Here is a 15323-nt window from a genome sequence, read left to right as displayed (position 1 = left end):
ATCTGTTCATAAATTACTTTTTCCAGCATCTTAGACCGCTCACTCAAAATTGATACAGGTCTGTTTTGCTGCCCTTCTTGTGGATAGGGGTCACTCTAGCATTGGCCATATACCACAAACCCCCAGAAGGGCATTATTGATATTAGAAACTGGTTACCAACTAAATTAGAACAGTAAAAATATTTGTTTTTGTCAATCTGCATTCAGGGCTCAAACCACCCAGTTTATAATTTATAATAGATCACCTGTCTGAAAAGTACTACATACTATGAGTTGCAGTAGCCTATTCAATTGGCCCAGCGTTGTCCAGGTTTGGCCGGTGTAGGCCTTCATTGTAAATAAGAATTTGTTTCTTTGGGATAGGTGGGACAGTAGCGTCCCACCTGGCCAACATCCGGTGAAATTGCAGAGCGCGAAATTCAAATTAAATTACTATAAATATTAAACTTTCATGAAATCACAAGTGCAACACATCAAAATAAAGCTTAACTTGTTGTTAATCCAGCCGCCGTGTCAGATTTCAAAAAGGCTTTACGGTGAAAGCAAACCATGCGATTATCTGAGGACAGCGCCCAGCACACAAATGCATAACAAATCATTTTCAACCAGGGAGTTGCGACACGAAAGTCAGAAATAGCGATATAATATATGCCTTACCTTTGAAGATCTTCTGTTGGCACTCCAAAAGGTCCCAGTTACATTACAAATGGTCCTTTTGTTCGATAAAGTCCTTCTTTATATCCATAAAAACTCAGTTTAGCTGGCGCGCTTCATCAATAATCCACTCGGTTTCCTTCCTTCAAAATGCATACAAAATTAATCCCAAACGTTACCAATAAACTTATCCAAACAAGTCAATCAACGTTTATAATCAATCCTTAGGTATCCTAATACGCAAATAAACAATACAATTTAAGACTGAGAATCATTATTGTCTTTACCGGTGAAAAATACCAAAGAACACTCTCAGTCACGCACTTGGAAACACTACAGCCAAAATGGGAGCCACCTAGTAAAAGTGCAATTTCTGGCTCATTTAAAAAAAAAAACAGCCTGCAACTCTTTCTAACGAGTGTTGACATCTAGTGGAGGCCCTAGGAACTGCAATCGGGCATGATTTCGCCCTTTTATAAAAGTGCCAGCCATTGAAATCAGTGGTAGGAGGATTTCTTTTGGGGGGGAGGGGGATGGTTTGTCCTCGGGGTTTCGCCTGCCATTTCAGTTCTGTTTTACTCACAGACGTTATTTTAACAGTTTTAGAAACTTTAGAGTGTTTTCTATCCATATCTACCAATGCATATCCTAGCTTCTGGGCCTGAGTAGCAGGCAGTTTACTTTGCGCATGCTTTTCATCCGGAAGTCAAAATATCGCCCCCTATCCCTAGTAGCTACTACTGTGTCTTGTTGTTGTTGATGAAGTAGTAGGCGACTGTTTCTCCTTTATATCTGGGGTCGTATGTGATGAAACTATTCCTACAATGTCTGGAACGCTACAAAAACGCTACAAAACACCAGAAATAGTTGGTGTCTTTCGGTTGGCTGTGTGAGCACGAATGTGATTTCAGCATTTCTACCGTGTTGCATGATGGGAAAAATAGTCAGACAGCGATATAATATAATAAAACAAAGTGCATCGCTTTTCCACCGCTTTGTCCGCAACTGTATTAGTAAACGTTATTAGACCCTGGTCGATATGATGTGGTATTGTCAGTAGTACAAGTGGTAACCGTTAGACAAACACCTTTGTCCTGGAATGAGTGCCCCTCTACCAACGTGTACAACTCATACTTACCTGGCAAGGGAGACACCGTGATCAAGAAGGCGGTTCACCCAGGGCGAGGCTCAGCCATTGCACTCCGGCTGTGCTGACCCCTGCGAATTTCCCAAATGTGGAAATCTCGATTGCATAATTTCTGGTAGTGGGGGACTGCGTTCGCGCTCTCCCCTGATCTTGATGTTAAAAATAATGTATAAGCTGGTGTTCTGAGTTATAACTCTTTGAGTTCTGTTGACAAAGAGATTTATCATCATTTACATTTTCTTCCTTATCAGATGAATGGTTATAGAATGTAGGATATATTTAAAAGCCAACTAAGGCCTCAGAGATACATTTTGTCTTCTGATAACCACAATGTGTGTGATCTGTTATTGTAGCACTGGTGATTATTTATGCCTGTCATGTCCTGATTATGTCAAGGAAAAGGCCGACTTGTGAATGGATCATTTTGCGCCCTCAGATCTAATCTGGATTGAGGTGTTTTATTCGCTAGATAATTAAGTCATTTATAGGACCGTTTGTAATTTAAGACCACAATAAACAGGCTGCCTCACATACGGTCGTGATTGGGAGTCCCATATCATCTGAAATGGAATCGGTCTATATCACCAAGGCTCATCAACTTTGTATATTGTATCCATTACCATTCCACAGATATTTCCCTGGTCAGCTATTACCATGACAACAGACATTTCCCTGGTCAACCGTTACCACGACAACAGCCATTTCCCTGGTCAACCATTACCATGACAACAGACATTTCCCTGGTCAACCATTACCATGACAACAGACATTTCCCTGGTCAACCATTACCATTCCACAGACATTTCCCTGGTCAACCATTACAATGCCACAGACATTTCCCTGGTCAACTATTCCACAGACATTTCCCTGGTCCACTTATTTCCTGATGAAGTCAGTCAAAACAGAGAAATTCTTGCCAGTATATTCCTCTATCTGTTCATAAATTACTTTTTCCAGCATCTTAGACCGCTCACTCAAAATTGATACAGGTCTGTTTTGCTGCCCTTCTTGTGGATAGGGGTCACTCTAGCATTGGCCATATACCACAAACCCCCAGAAGGGCATTATTGATATTAGAAACTGGTTACCAACTAAATTAGAACAGTAAAAATATTTGTTTTTGTCAATCTGCATTCAGGGCTCAAACCACCCAGTTTATAATTTATAATAGATCACCTGTCTGAAAAGTACTACATACTATGAGTTGCAGTAGCCTATTCAATTGGCCCAGCGTTGTCCAGGTTTGGCCGGTGTAGGCCTTCATTGTAAATAAGAATTTGTTTCTTTGGGATAGGTGGGACAGTAGCGTCCCACCTGGCCAACATCCGGTGAAATTGCAGAGCGCGAAATTCAAATTAAATTACTATAAATATTAAACTTTCATGAAATCACAAGTGCAACACATCAAAATAAAGCTTAACTTGTTGTTAATCCAGCCGCCGTGTCAGATTTCAAAAAGGCTTTACGGTGAAAGCAAACCATGCGATTATCTGAGGACAGCGCCCAGCACACAAATGCATAACAAATCATTTTCAACCAGGGAGTTGCGACACGAAAGTCAGAAATAGCGATATAATATATGCCTTACCTTTGAAGATCTTCTGTTGGCACTCCAAAAGGTCCCAGTTACATTACAAATGGTCCTTTTGTTCGATAAAGTCCTTCTTTATATCCATAAAAACTCAGTTTAGCTGGCGCGCTTCATCAATAATCCACTCGGTTTCCTTCCTTCAAAATGCATACAAAATGAATCCCAAACGTTACCAATAAACTTATCCAAACAAGTCAATCAACGTTTATAATCAATCCTTAGGTATCCTAATACGCAAATAAACAATACAATTTAAGACTGAGAATCATTATTGTCTTTACCGGTGAAAAATACCAAAGAACACTCTCAGTCACGCACTTGGAAACACTACAGCCAAAATGGGAGCCACCTAGTAAAACTGCAATTTCTGGCTCATTTAAAAAAAAAACAGCCTGCAACTCTTTCTAACGAGTGTTGACATCTAGTGGAGGCCCTAGGAACTGCAATCGGGCATGATTTCGCCCTTTTATAAAAGTGCCAGCCATTGAAATCAGTGGTAGGAGGATTTCTTTTTGGGGGGAGGGGGATGGTTTGTCCTCGGGGTTTCGCCTGCCATTTCAGTTCTGTTTTACTCACAGACGTTATTTTAACAGTTTTAGAAACTTTAGAGTGTTTTCTATCCATATCTACCAATGCATATCCTAGCTTCTGGGCCTGAGTAGCAGGCAGTTTACTTTGCGCATGCTTTTCATCCGGAAGTCAAAATATCGCCCCCTATCCCTAGTAGCTACTACTGTGTCTTGTTGTTGTTGATGAAGTAGTAGGCGACTGTTTCTCCTTTATATCTGGGGTCGTATGTGATGAAACTATTCCTACAATGTCTGGAACGCTACAAAACGCTACAAAACACCAGAAATAGTTGGTGTCTTTCGGTTGGCTGTGTGAGCACGAATGTGATTTCAGCATTTCTACCGTGTTGCATGATGGGAAAAATAGTCAGACAGCGATATAATATAATAAAACAAAGTGCATCGCTTTTCCACCGCTTTGTCCGCAACTGTATTAGTAAACGTTATTAGACCCTGGTCGATATGATGTGGTATTGTCAGTAGTACAAGTGGTAACCGTTAGACAAACACCTTTGTCCTGGAATGAGTGCCCCTCTACCAACGTGTACAACTCATACTTACCTGGCAAGAGAGACACCGTGATCAAGAAGGCGGTTCACCCAGGGCGAGGCTCAGCCATTGCACTCCGGCTGTGCTGACCCCTGCGAATTTCCCAAATGTGGAAATCTCGATTGCATAATTTCTGGTAGTGGGGGACTGCGTTCGCGCTCTCCCCTGATCTTGATGTTAAAAAATAATGTATAAGCTGGTATTCTGAGTTATAACTCTTTGAGTTCTGTTGACAAAGAGATTTATCATCATTTACATTTTCTTCCTTATCAGATGAATGGTTATAGAATGTAGGATATATTTAAAAGCCAACTAAGGCCTCAGAGATACATTTTGTCTTCTGATAACCACAATGTGTGTGATCTGTTATTGTAGCACTGGTGATTATTTATGCCTGTCATGTCCTGATTATGTCAAGGAAAAGGCCTACTTGTGAATGGATCATTTTGCGCCCTCAGATCTAATCTGGATTGAGGTGTTTTATTCGCTAGATAATTAAGTCATTTATAGGACCGTTTGTAATTTAAGACCACAATAAACAGGCTGCCTCACATACGGTCGTGATTGGGAGTCCCATATCATCTGAAATGGAATCGGTCTATATCACCAAGGCTCATCAACTTTGTATATTGTATCCATTACCATTCCACAGATATTTCCCTGGTCAGCTATTACCATGACAACAGACATTTCCCTGGTCAACCGTTACCATGACAACAGACATTTCCCTGGTCAACCATTACCATGACAACAGACATTTCCCTGGTCAACCATTAATGCACAGACATTTCCCTGGTCAACTATTACCATGACAACAGACATTTCCCTGGTTAACTGTTACCATGACAAAGAATTTCCTGCTCAATCATTCCAAAGACATTTCCCTGGTCATCCATTACCATGACAACAGACATTTCCCTGGTCAACCATTACAGCACAGACATTTCCCTGGTCAGCCGTTACCATACAGACATTTCCCTGGTCAACCACATGACAACAGACATTTCCCTGGTCAACCATTACCATTCCACAGACATTTCCCTGGTCAACCATTACAATGCCACAGACATTTCCCTGGTCAACTATTCCACAGACATTTTCCTGGTCCACTTATTTCCTGATGAAGTCAGTCAAAACAGAGAAATTCTTGCCAGTATATTCCTCTATCTGTTCATAAATTACTTTTTCCAGCATCTTAGACCGCTCACTCAAAATTGATACAGGTCTGTTTTGCTGCCCTTCTTGTGGATAGGGGTCACGCTAGCATTGGCCATATACCACAAACCCCCAGAAGGGCATTATTGATATTAGAAACTGGTTACCAACTAAATTAGAACAGTAAAAATATTTGTTTTTGTCAATCTGCATTCAGGGCTCAAACCACCCAGTTTATAATTTATAATAGATCACCTGTCTGAAAAGTACTACATACTATGAGTTGCAGTAGCCTATTCAATTGGCCCAGCGTTGTCCAGGTTTGGCCGGTGTAGGCCTTCATTGTAAATAAGAATTTGTTTCTTTGGGATAGGTGGGACAGTAGCGTCCCACCTGGCCAACATCCGGTGAAATTGCAGAGCGCGAAATTCAAATTAAATTACTATAAATATTAAACTTTCATGAAATCACAAGTGCAACACATCAAAATAAAGCTTAACTTGTTGTTAATCCAGCCGCCGTGTCAGATTTCAAAAAGGCTTTACGGTGAAAGCAAACCATGCGATTATCTGAGGACAGCGCCCAGCACACAAATGCATAACAAATCGTTTTCAACCAGGGAGTTGCGACACGAAAGTCAGAAATAGCGATATAATATATGCCTTACCTTTGAAGATCTTCTGTTGGCACTCCAAAAGGTCCCAGTTACATTACAAATGGTCCTTTTGTTCGATAAAGTCCTTCTTTATATCCATAAAAACTCAGTTTAGCTGGCGCGCTTCATCAATAATCCACTCGGTTTCCTTCCTTCAAAATGCATACAAAATGAATCCCAAACGTTACCAATAAACTTATCCAAACAAGTCAATCAACGTTTATAATCAATCCTTAGGTATCCTAATACGCAAATAAACAATACAATTTAAGACTGAGAATCATTATTGTCTTTACCGGTGAAAAATACCAAAGAACACTCTCAGTCACGCACTTGGAAACACTACAGCCAAAATGGGAGCCACCTAGTAAAACTGCAATTTCTGGCTCATTTAAAAAAAAAACAGCCTGCAACTCTTTCTAACGAGTGTTGACATCTAGTGGAAGCCCTAGGAACTGCAATCGGGCATGATTTCGCCCTTTTATAAAAGTGCCAGCCATTGAAATCAGTGGTAGGAGGATTTCTTTTTTGGGGGAGGGGGATGGTTTGTCCTCGGGGTTTCGCCTGCCATTTCAGTTCTGTTTTACTCACAGACGTTATTTTAACAGTTTTAGAAACTTTAGAGTGTTTTCTATCCATATCTACCAATGCATATCCTAGCTTCTGGGCCTGAGTAGCAGGCAGTTTACTTTGCGCATGCTTTTCATCCGGAAGTCAAAATATCGCCCCCTATCCCTAGTAGCTACTACTGTGTCTTGTTGTTGTTGATGAAGTAGTAGGCGACTGTTTCTCCTTTATATCTGGGGTCGTATGTGATGAAACTATTCCTACAATGTCTGGAACGCTACAAAACGCTACAAAACACCAGAAATAGTTGGTGTCTTTCGGTTGGCTGTGTGAGCACGAATGTGATTTCAGCATTTCTACCGTGTTGCATGATGGGAAAAATAGTCAGACAGCGATATAATATAATAAAACAAAGTGCATCGCTTTTCCACCGCTTTGTCCGCAACTGTATTAGTAAACGTTATTAGACCCTGGTCGATATGATGTGGTATTGTCAGTAGTACAAGTGGTAACCGTTAGACAAACACCTTTGTCCTGGAATGAGTGCCCCTCTACCAACGTGTACAACTCATACTTACCTGGCAAGGGAGACACCGTGATCAAGAAGGCGGTTCACCCAGGGCGAGGCTCAGCCATTGCACTCCGGCTGTGCTGACCCCTGCGAATTTCCCAAATGTGGAAATCTTGATTGCATAATTTCTGGTAGTGGGGGACTGCGTTCGCGCTCTCCCCTGATCTTGATGTTAAAAATAATGTATAAGCTGGTATTCTGAGTTATAACTCTTTGAGTTCTGTTGACAAAGAGATTTATCATCATTTACATTTTCTTCCTTATCAGATGAATGGTTATAGAATGTAGGATATATTTAAAAGCCAACTAAGGCCTCAGAGATACATTTTGTCTTCTGATAACCACAATGTGTGTGATCTGTTATTGTAGCACTGGTGATTATTTATGCCTGTCATGTCCTGATTATGTCAAGGAAAAGGCCTACTTGTGAATGGATCATTTTGCGCCCTCAGATCTAATCTGGATTGAGGTGTTTTATTCGCTAGATAATTAAGTCATTTATAGGACCGTTTGTAATTTAAGACCACAATAAACAGGCTGCCTCACATACGGTCGTGATTGGGAGTCCCATATCATCTGAAATGGAATCGGTCTATATCACCAAGGCTCATCAACTTTGTATATTGTATCCATTACCATTCCACAGATATTTCCCTGGTCAGCTATTACCATGACAACAGACATTTCCCTGGTCAACCGTTACCACGACAACAGCCATTTCCCTGGTCAACCATTACCATGACAACAGACATTTCCCTGGTCAACCATTACCATGACAACAGACATTTCCCTGGTCAACCATTACCATGACAACAGACAATTTCCCTGGTCAACCATTACCATTCCACAGACATTTCCCTGGTCAACCATTACCATGCCACAGACATTTCCCTGGTCAACTATTACCATGACAACAGACATTTCCCTGGTTAACTGTTACCATGACAACAGACATTTCCCTGCTCAATCATTCCCATTCCACAGACATTTCCCTGGTCATCCATTACCATGACAACAGACATTTCCCTGGTCAACCATTACAATGCCACAGACATTTCCCTGGTCAGCCGTTACCACTCCACAGACATTTCCCTGGTCAACCATTACATGACAACAGACATTTCCCTGGTCAACCATTACCATTCCACAGACATTTCCCTGGTCAACCATTACAATGCCACAGACATTTCCCTGGTCAACTATTCCACAGACATTTTCCTGGTCCACTTATTTCCTGATGAAGTCAGTCAAAACAGAGAAATTCTTGCCAGTATATTCCTCTATCTGTTCATAAATTACTTTTTCCAGCATCTTAGACCGCTCACTCAAAATTGATACAGGTCTGTTTTGCTGCCCTTCTTGTGGATAGGGGTCACTCTAGCATTGGCCATATACCACAAACCCCCAGAAGGGCATTATTGATATTAGAAACTGGTTACCAACTAAATTAGAACAGTAAAAATATTTGTTTTTGTCAATCTGCATTCAGGGCTCAAACCACCCAGTTTATAATTTATAATAGATCACCTGTCTGAAAAGTATAAACTATGAGTTGCAGTAGCCTATTCAATTGGCCCAGCGTTGTCCAGGTTTGGCCGGTGTAGGCCTTCATTGTAAATAAGAATTTGTTTCTTTGGGATAGGTGGGACAGTAGCGTCCCACCTGGCCAACATCCGGTGAAATTGCAGAGCGCGAAATTCAAATTAAATTACTATAAATATTAAACTTTCATGAAATCACAAGTGCAACACATCAAAATAAAGCTTAACTTGTTGTTAATCCAGCCGCCGTGTCAGATTTCAAAAAGGCTTTACGGTGAAAGCAAACCATGCGATTATCTGAGGACAGCGCCCAGCACACAAATGCATAACAAATCATTTTCAACCAGGGAGTTGCGACACGAAAGTCAGAAATAGCGATATAATATATGCCTTACCTTTGAAGATCTTCTGTTGGCACTCCAAAAGGTCCCAGTTACATTACAAATGGTCCTTTTGTTCGATAAAGTCCTTCTTTATATCCATAAAAACTCAGTTTAGCTGGCGCGCTTCATCAATAATCCACTCGGTTTCCTTCCTTCAAAATGCATACAAAATGAATCCCAAACGTTACCAATAAACTTATCCAAACAAGTCAATCAACGTTTATAATCAATCCTTAGGTATCCTAATACGCAAATAAACAATAAAATTTAAGACTGAGAGTCGTTATTGTCTTTACCGGTGAAAAATACCAAAGAACACTCTCAGTCAGGCGCTTGGAAACACTACAGCCAAAATGGGAGCCACCTAGTAAAACTGCAATTTCTGGCTCATTAAAAAAAAAAACAGCCTGCAACTCTTTCTAAAGAGTGTTGACATCTAGTGGAAGCCCTAGGAACTGCAATCGGGCACGATTTCGCCCTTTTATAAAAGTGCCAGCCATTGAAATCAGTGGTAGGAGGATTTCTTTTGAGGGGAGGGGGATGGTTTGTCCTCGGGGTTTCGCCTGCCATTTCAGTTCTGTTTTACTCACAGATGTTATTTTAACAGTTTTAGAAACTTTAGAGTGTTTTCTATCCATATCTACCAATGCATATCCTAGCTTCTGGGCCTGAGTAGCAGGCAGTTTACTTTGCGCATGCTTTTCATCCGGAAGTCAAAATATCGCCCCCTATCCCTAGTAGCTACTACTGTGTCTTGTTGTTGTTGATGAAGTAGTAGGCGACTGTTTCTCCTTTATATCTGGGGTCGTATGTGATGAAACTATTCCTACAATGTCTGGAACGCTACAAAACACCAGAAATAGTTGGTGTCTTTCGGTTGGCTGTGTGAGCACGAATGTGATTTCAGCATTTCTACCGTGTTGCATGATGGGAAAAATAGTCAGACAGCGATATAATATAATAAAACAAAGTGCATCGCTTTTCCACCGCTTTGTCCGCAACTGTATTAGTAAACGTTATTAGACCCTGGTCGATATGATGTGGTATTGTCAGTAGTAGAAGTGGTAACCGTTAGACAAACACCTTTGTCCTGGAATGAGTGCCCCTCTACCAACGTGTACAACTCATACTTACCTGGCAAGGGAGACACCGTGATCAAGAAGGCGGTTCGCCCAGGGCGAGGCTCAGCTATTGCACTCCGGCTGTGCTGACCCCTGCGAATTTCCCAAATGTGGAAATCTCGATTGCAGACTTTCTGGTAGTGGGGTACTGTGCTCTCTGCTGATCTTGATGTTAAAAATAATTGGTATAAGTGACTGTTATTCTCAGAGTTCTATTCAAAGAGTTTCATCAGCATTTTACATGTTCTTCCTTATCAAATGAATGGCTACACAATGTAGGATATATTTAAAAAAAACTCATTTTTATTTCGTCCTAGAGGTGTGTAGTCATAGACCTAGTGGTGTGTAGTCATAGACCTAGAGGTGTGTAGTCATAGATTTAGTTGTGTGTAGTCCTAGTGGTGTGTAGTCCCAGTCCTAGAGGTGTGTAGTCATAGACCTAGTGGTGTGTAGTCCTAGTGGTGTGTAGTCCCAGTCCTAGAGGTGTGTAGTCCTAGTGGTGTGTAGTCCCAGTCCTAGTGGTGTGTAGTCCCAGTCCTAGTGGTGTTTAATCCCAGTCCTAGTGGTGTGTAGTCCCAGTCCTAGTGGTGTTTAATCCCAGTCCTGGTGGTGTGCAGTCACAGTCCTAGTGGTATGTAATCCTAGTGGTGTGTAATCCCAGTCCTAGTGGTGTGTAGTCCCAGTCCTAGTGGTGTGTAATCCCAGTCCTAGTGGTTTGTAGTCAAAGTCCTAGTGGTGTGAAATCCCAGTGCTAGTGGTGTGTAATCCCAGTCCTAGTTGTGTGTAATCTCAGTCCTAGTGGTGTGTAATTAGATACATCTCATACATTTGTAGCAGCAAGCATATTTAGATGTAAAAAGGGCATTCCTCTTTCCCCAAAGACACTCTCTGGTCCCTCTGTCCTCTTGTCTGTCTCGACTTGGCATCAAGTGTAGCAGTTCACCCCCTGTGTCCTCCTCTTCACCAATCAATAACTAATTAGTGACCTTAATTCGTCAATCAAGTGCAAGGAAGGAGCGAAAACCCGCAGACACTCTGCCCTCAGTGAAATTAGCTTGACGCTGTAGATGATCAACTTCTAAATCTGTGAGATTTTTAACCCAGGATTTTTATTTAGAATTTTGGGGAATTTAACCAGGAAGTCAGAGGTCTTTTCTCAATTTGATTTGCTCAACTCCTACATCCTCTCCTTCCTCTCTGGCATTCCTTTTGAAAAATCGAGAAGAGGCGGCGAGGAGAGGAAACAAAAGGAGCTTCTATGAAATGAGACTCTCCTCAACTCGCGCGTCGTCAGGCAGATGACGTCTACGGGGTGGATCCCAAAATAAATGTATAAAGTGATAAAAAACAAACAATTAATTTACATATTCTAGATAAAACATTAAGTAGCCTACTGTTTTTAAATGTCTGTATGCTTTTCTCCTCAGACAGAACAACAGCTGATTAAAAGGGTGTGTGAGCAGATATCAAAACTCTTTCGTGAAGGACTCAGGTAGGATACACATGACTATCCTCGGGGGGAAAGGGGACTATCGAGGAGGGGAGGACAAGTCTTCCGTTCGACCTACTAATGAACTGACATCTCCTCCACCACTCAACCACTTATCAGTTTCCGGGTCACAGAGGAGAGAGGACAGAGGAGAGGGGTGGAGGACTGACTTTTTCTCAAATGAGAAAAAACCATAGAACTTATCATAGAAGTGCTGCCAGTTTCACAACGATGGGTCATGGAGAGGATAGGTAGATCTGTGTCAAGTCAAAATGATTTTATCAAAAACAAGTTTCCACAGTTTAATCAACATGATACAGAACATTACTGAAATATGAGAGAAGATTGAAGTTATAATTTAGCCTGAATATGACAGGGCTTATTATAGCAATGTAAGGATCTAGATGTGACACCATATATTTATATTGTGCAATGTTTGACTATAGGTCATATGAAATAAACCTGTATTGCTTCACAACGTGGCGCAGACCTATAGGCCAGGTATGCCTATGTAGCGGACATGCGCATTCTAGCCTTTCTAGGGAGTTTTTCCTAGCCACTGTGCTTCTACACCTGCATTGCTTGCTGTTTGGGGTTTTAGGCTGGGTTTCTGTACAGCACTTTGAGATATCAGCTGATGTAAGAAGGGCTATATAAATACATTTGATTTGATGAATCAATCTCATGGTCTGGTTATGAGGTAACCCTGCCCAAATAAGAACATTTCCTCTTGGTCTCATTGGTCAAGACGTTGGTTTTCTCCCCGTGGGAGATCGGGGGTTCACGACTACGTCCGTGACATCTATAAAGGCCTATCTCACCCCAACCAATATGTACTAACGATCGTCAATCAGTTTTCAACATCTACTTTCATCTCATGCTATCTTATCTTATCACCAAGGAAGAAAATGCATTGATCACCATTCACTCCCAGGTACAAAAATAGTCTGTCACGCCTGCCTGCCGCTCCCCCGCTCTAGCGCTCGAAGGCGACAGGCTGCCCATCATTACTCACACCTGTCACCATCGTTACGCGCATCAGTGCTCATTGGACTCACCTGGACTCCTTCACTTTGTTGATTACCCCTCTATATCTGTCTGTTCCTCAGTTTGTTCCCCGTGTCAGCGTTGTGGTCGTTTCGTTTTTCCCCTGGCCATGCGCTGTCCGTTGTTTATTAAATGTTCACTCCCTGTACTTGCGTCTCGTCTCCCAGCGTCTGTCCTCACAACAGATGGAGAGACGATATGAGCGTGTCCTAATAATCCCTCTTCGTCATGAAGTGTGCACTCGTTCACTACTCCCTATTGATTCATGGGCTAGACATAGTTCACATGTAGACCTACAGTACTAGTAATTTCCTTTGAAATCCAATAAGGGAAGTGCTCAAGTGCACACTTCGAAAGAGAAAGAGCTTATTGGGACACAGACCACGACTAGCTTGGAATGCAAATAATATTGTCAAGTGATACAGTGGTGAAACAGAGCACATCAGTGGGACTCCATATTGTCAACAACAACAGCAGAATAGCAGAAGAGGGTGACGTGAATGATATTGTCTGGAACAACAACAACAGCAGAATAGCAGAAGAAGGTGACGTGGATGATATTGTCTGGAACAACAACAGCAGAATAGCAGTGAAATGTGTGAGAAGATTTGATACTGTATCCAGGAAACAAGGTGTTGTAACATCAGAAGTCCAGCAGGTGGCGTGAGTGAGCCAGCAAACTATCCCATTCAGTCAGTCCCTCACAATACCTTCAAGTTAGTTCTGAATGACAAACACTCGTCCCTGATCTATCTACACAACACATTTCTATACCTGAACACTTAACGTTTTTATTTTAACGTTGCACCCACCTGAACAGACCACATGCAGATGTATTTCACCCACTAGCTACAGACAGAGCATCAGCTTTCATTTCCAATCTCTAACCTTAACCATTAGATCAGGGGTGTCAAACTAATTTTGTCCCGAGAGGCGCCATCGGTCTTCAATGAGGTCTTCAATCAAAATTGGTTATATTTCCTTGCCGTCAAAATTTGCACTAAATAGTCCTCCATTCATAGTTTTTGGAATGTGCATTGCTCCCTGACTGTCTGTCTAGTGATTATTAGCAATCTGGAAAGGCATGAATATAGGTCCATTATCCTTTCTACACAGCACCACCAGGTAGTGACTGAGGAGACTAACACCATCAGGTAGTGACTGAGGAGACTAGCACCATCAGGTAGTGACTGAGGAGACTAGCACCATCAGGTAGTGACTGAGGAGACTAGCACCATCAGGTAGTGACTGAGGAGACTAGCACCATCAGGTAGTGACTGGGAGGAGTCTGTAATATAGAGACTAGCACCACCAGGTAGTGACTGGGAGGAGTCTGTAATATAGAGACTAGCACCACCAGGTAGTGACTGGGAGGAGTCTGTAATATAGAGACTAGCACCACCAGGTAGTGACTGGGAGGAGACTGTAATATAGAGACTAGCACCACCAGGTAATGACTGGGAGGAGTCTGTAATTTAGAGACTAGCACCACCAGGTAGTGACTGTGAGGAGTCTGTAATATAGAGACTAGCACCACCAGGTAATGACTGGGAGGAGTCTGTAATATAGAGACTAGCACCACCAGGTAGTGACGGTGAGGAGTCTGTAATATAGAGACTAGCACCACCAGGTAGTGACTGAGGAGTCTGTAATATAGAGACTAGCACCACCAGGTAGTGACTGTGAGGAGTCTGTAATATAGAGACTAGCACCACCAGGTAGTGACTGGGAGGAGTCTGTAATATAGAGACTAACACCACCAGGTAGTGACTGAGGAGTCTGTAATATAGAGACTAGCACCACCAGGTAGTGACTGGGAGGAGTCTGTAATATAGAGACTAACACCACCAGGTAGTGACTGAGGAGTCTGTAATATAGAGACTAGCACCACCAGGTAGTGACGGTGAGGAGTCTGTAATATAGAGACTAACACCACCAGGTAGTGACGGTGAGGAGTCTGTAATATAGAGACTAGCACCACCAGGTAGTGACGGTGAGGCCTATCCATGTAATATCCTGTGATAAGACCTCTAATAACTGATGATTAATATTTATTGATTAGATTGTCTAATAACTTAATGGTGATACTTTGACTGTCCAGATAAAACTTTTTGCTGACTGTCATCACTATGTGTGACCAGGGACGCCACAAACTCTGTCTTAGGTCAAACTATGAAACTGTTCTGCAACAATTAGAATGGTGTGGAATATAGGAGAATGGATTGGAAGAGAACAGAAAGGAATAAAATCTGGTTAGATAAATGAATACTACTATATTGCAACT

The 15323-nt window shown here is 41.8% G+C and overlaps 4 non-coding genes across 4 annotated transcripts; all 4 read left to right on the top strand.

The window, feature by feature from the left end:
• The first annotated feature begins 1784 nt into the window (after positions 1 to 1784).
• LOC123744319 (U1 spliceosomal RNA) lies at positions 1785 to 1948 on the top strand. The gene has a single exon (XR_006770897.1). It is a non-coding gene; the product is annotated as a U1 spliceosomal RNA (small nuclear RNA).
• Positions 1949 to 4514: 2566 nt separating this feature from the next.
• LOC123744309 (U1 spliceosomal RNA) lies at positions 4515 to 4678 on the top strand. Its single transcript, XR_006770889.1, has one exon. It is a non-coding gene; the product is annotated as a U1 spliceosomal RNA (small nuclear RNA).
• A 2779-nt stretch (positions 4679 to 7457) lies between these two features.
• On the top strand, positions 7458 to 7621 carry LOC123744308 (U1 spliceosomal RNA). Its single transcript, XR_006770888.1, has one exon. It is a non-coding gene; the product is annotated as a U1 spliceosomal RNA (small nuclear RNA).
• Positions 7622 to 10508: 2887 nt separating this feature from the next.
• Positions 10509 to 10672, top strand: LOC123744312 (U1 spliceosomal RNA). Its single transcript, XR_006770892.1, has one exon. It is a non-coding gene; the product is annotated as a U1 spliceosomal RNA (small nuclear RNA).
• Positions 10673 to 15323: the final 4651 nt, after the last annotated feature.

The sequence above is a fragment of the Salmo salar genome, chromosome ssa08 (assembly GCF_905237065.1).
Source record: "Salmo salar chromosome ssa08, Ssal_v3.1, whole genome shotgun sequence".
Classification (NCBI taxonomy): domain Eukaryota; kingdom Metazoa; phylum Chordata; class Actinopteri; order Salmoniformes; family Salmonidae; genus Salmo; species Salmo salar.
Note: the sequence above shows the minus strand (reverse complement) of the source record. Positions and strands in the feature narration are given on the sequence as shown.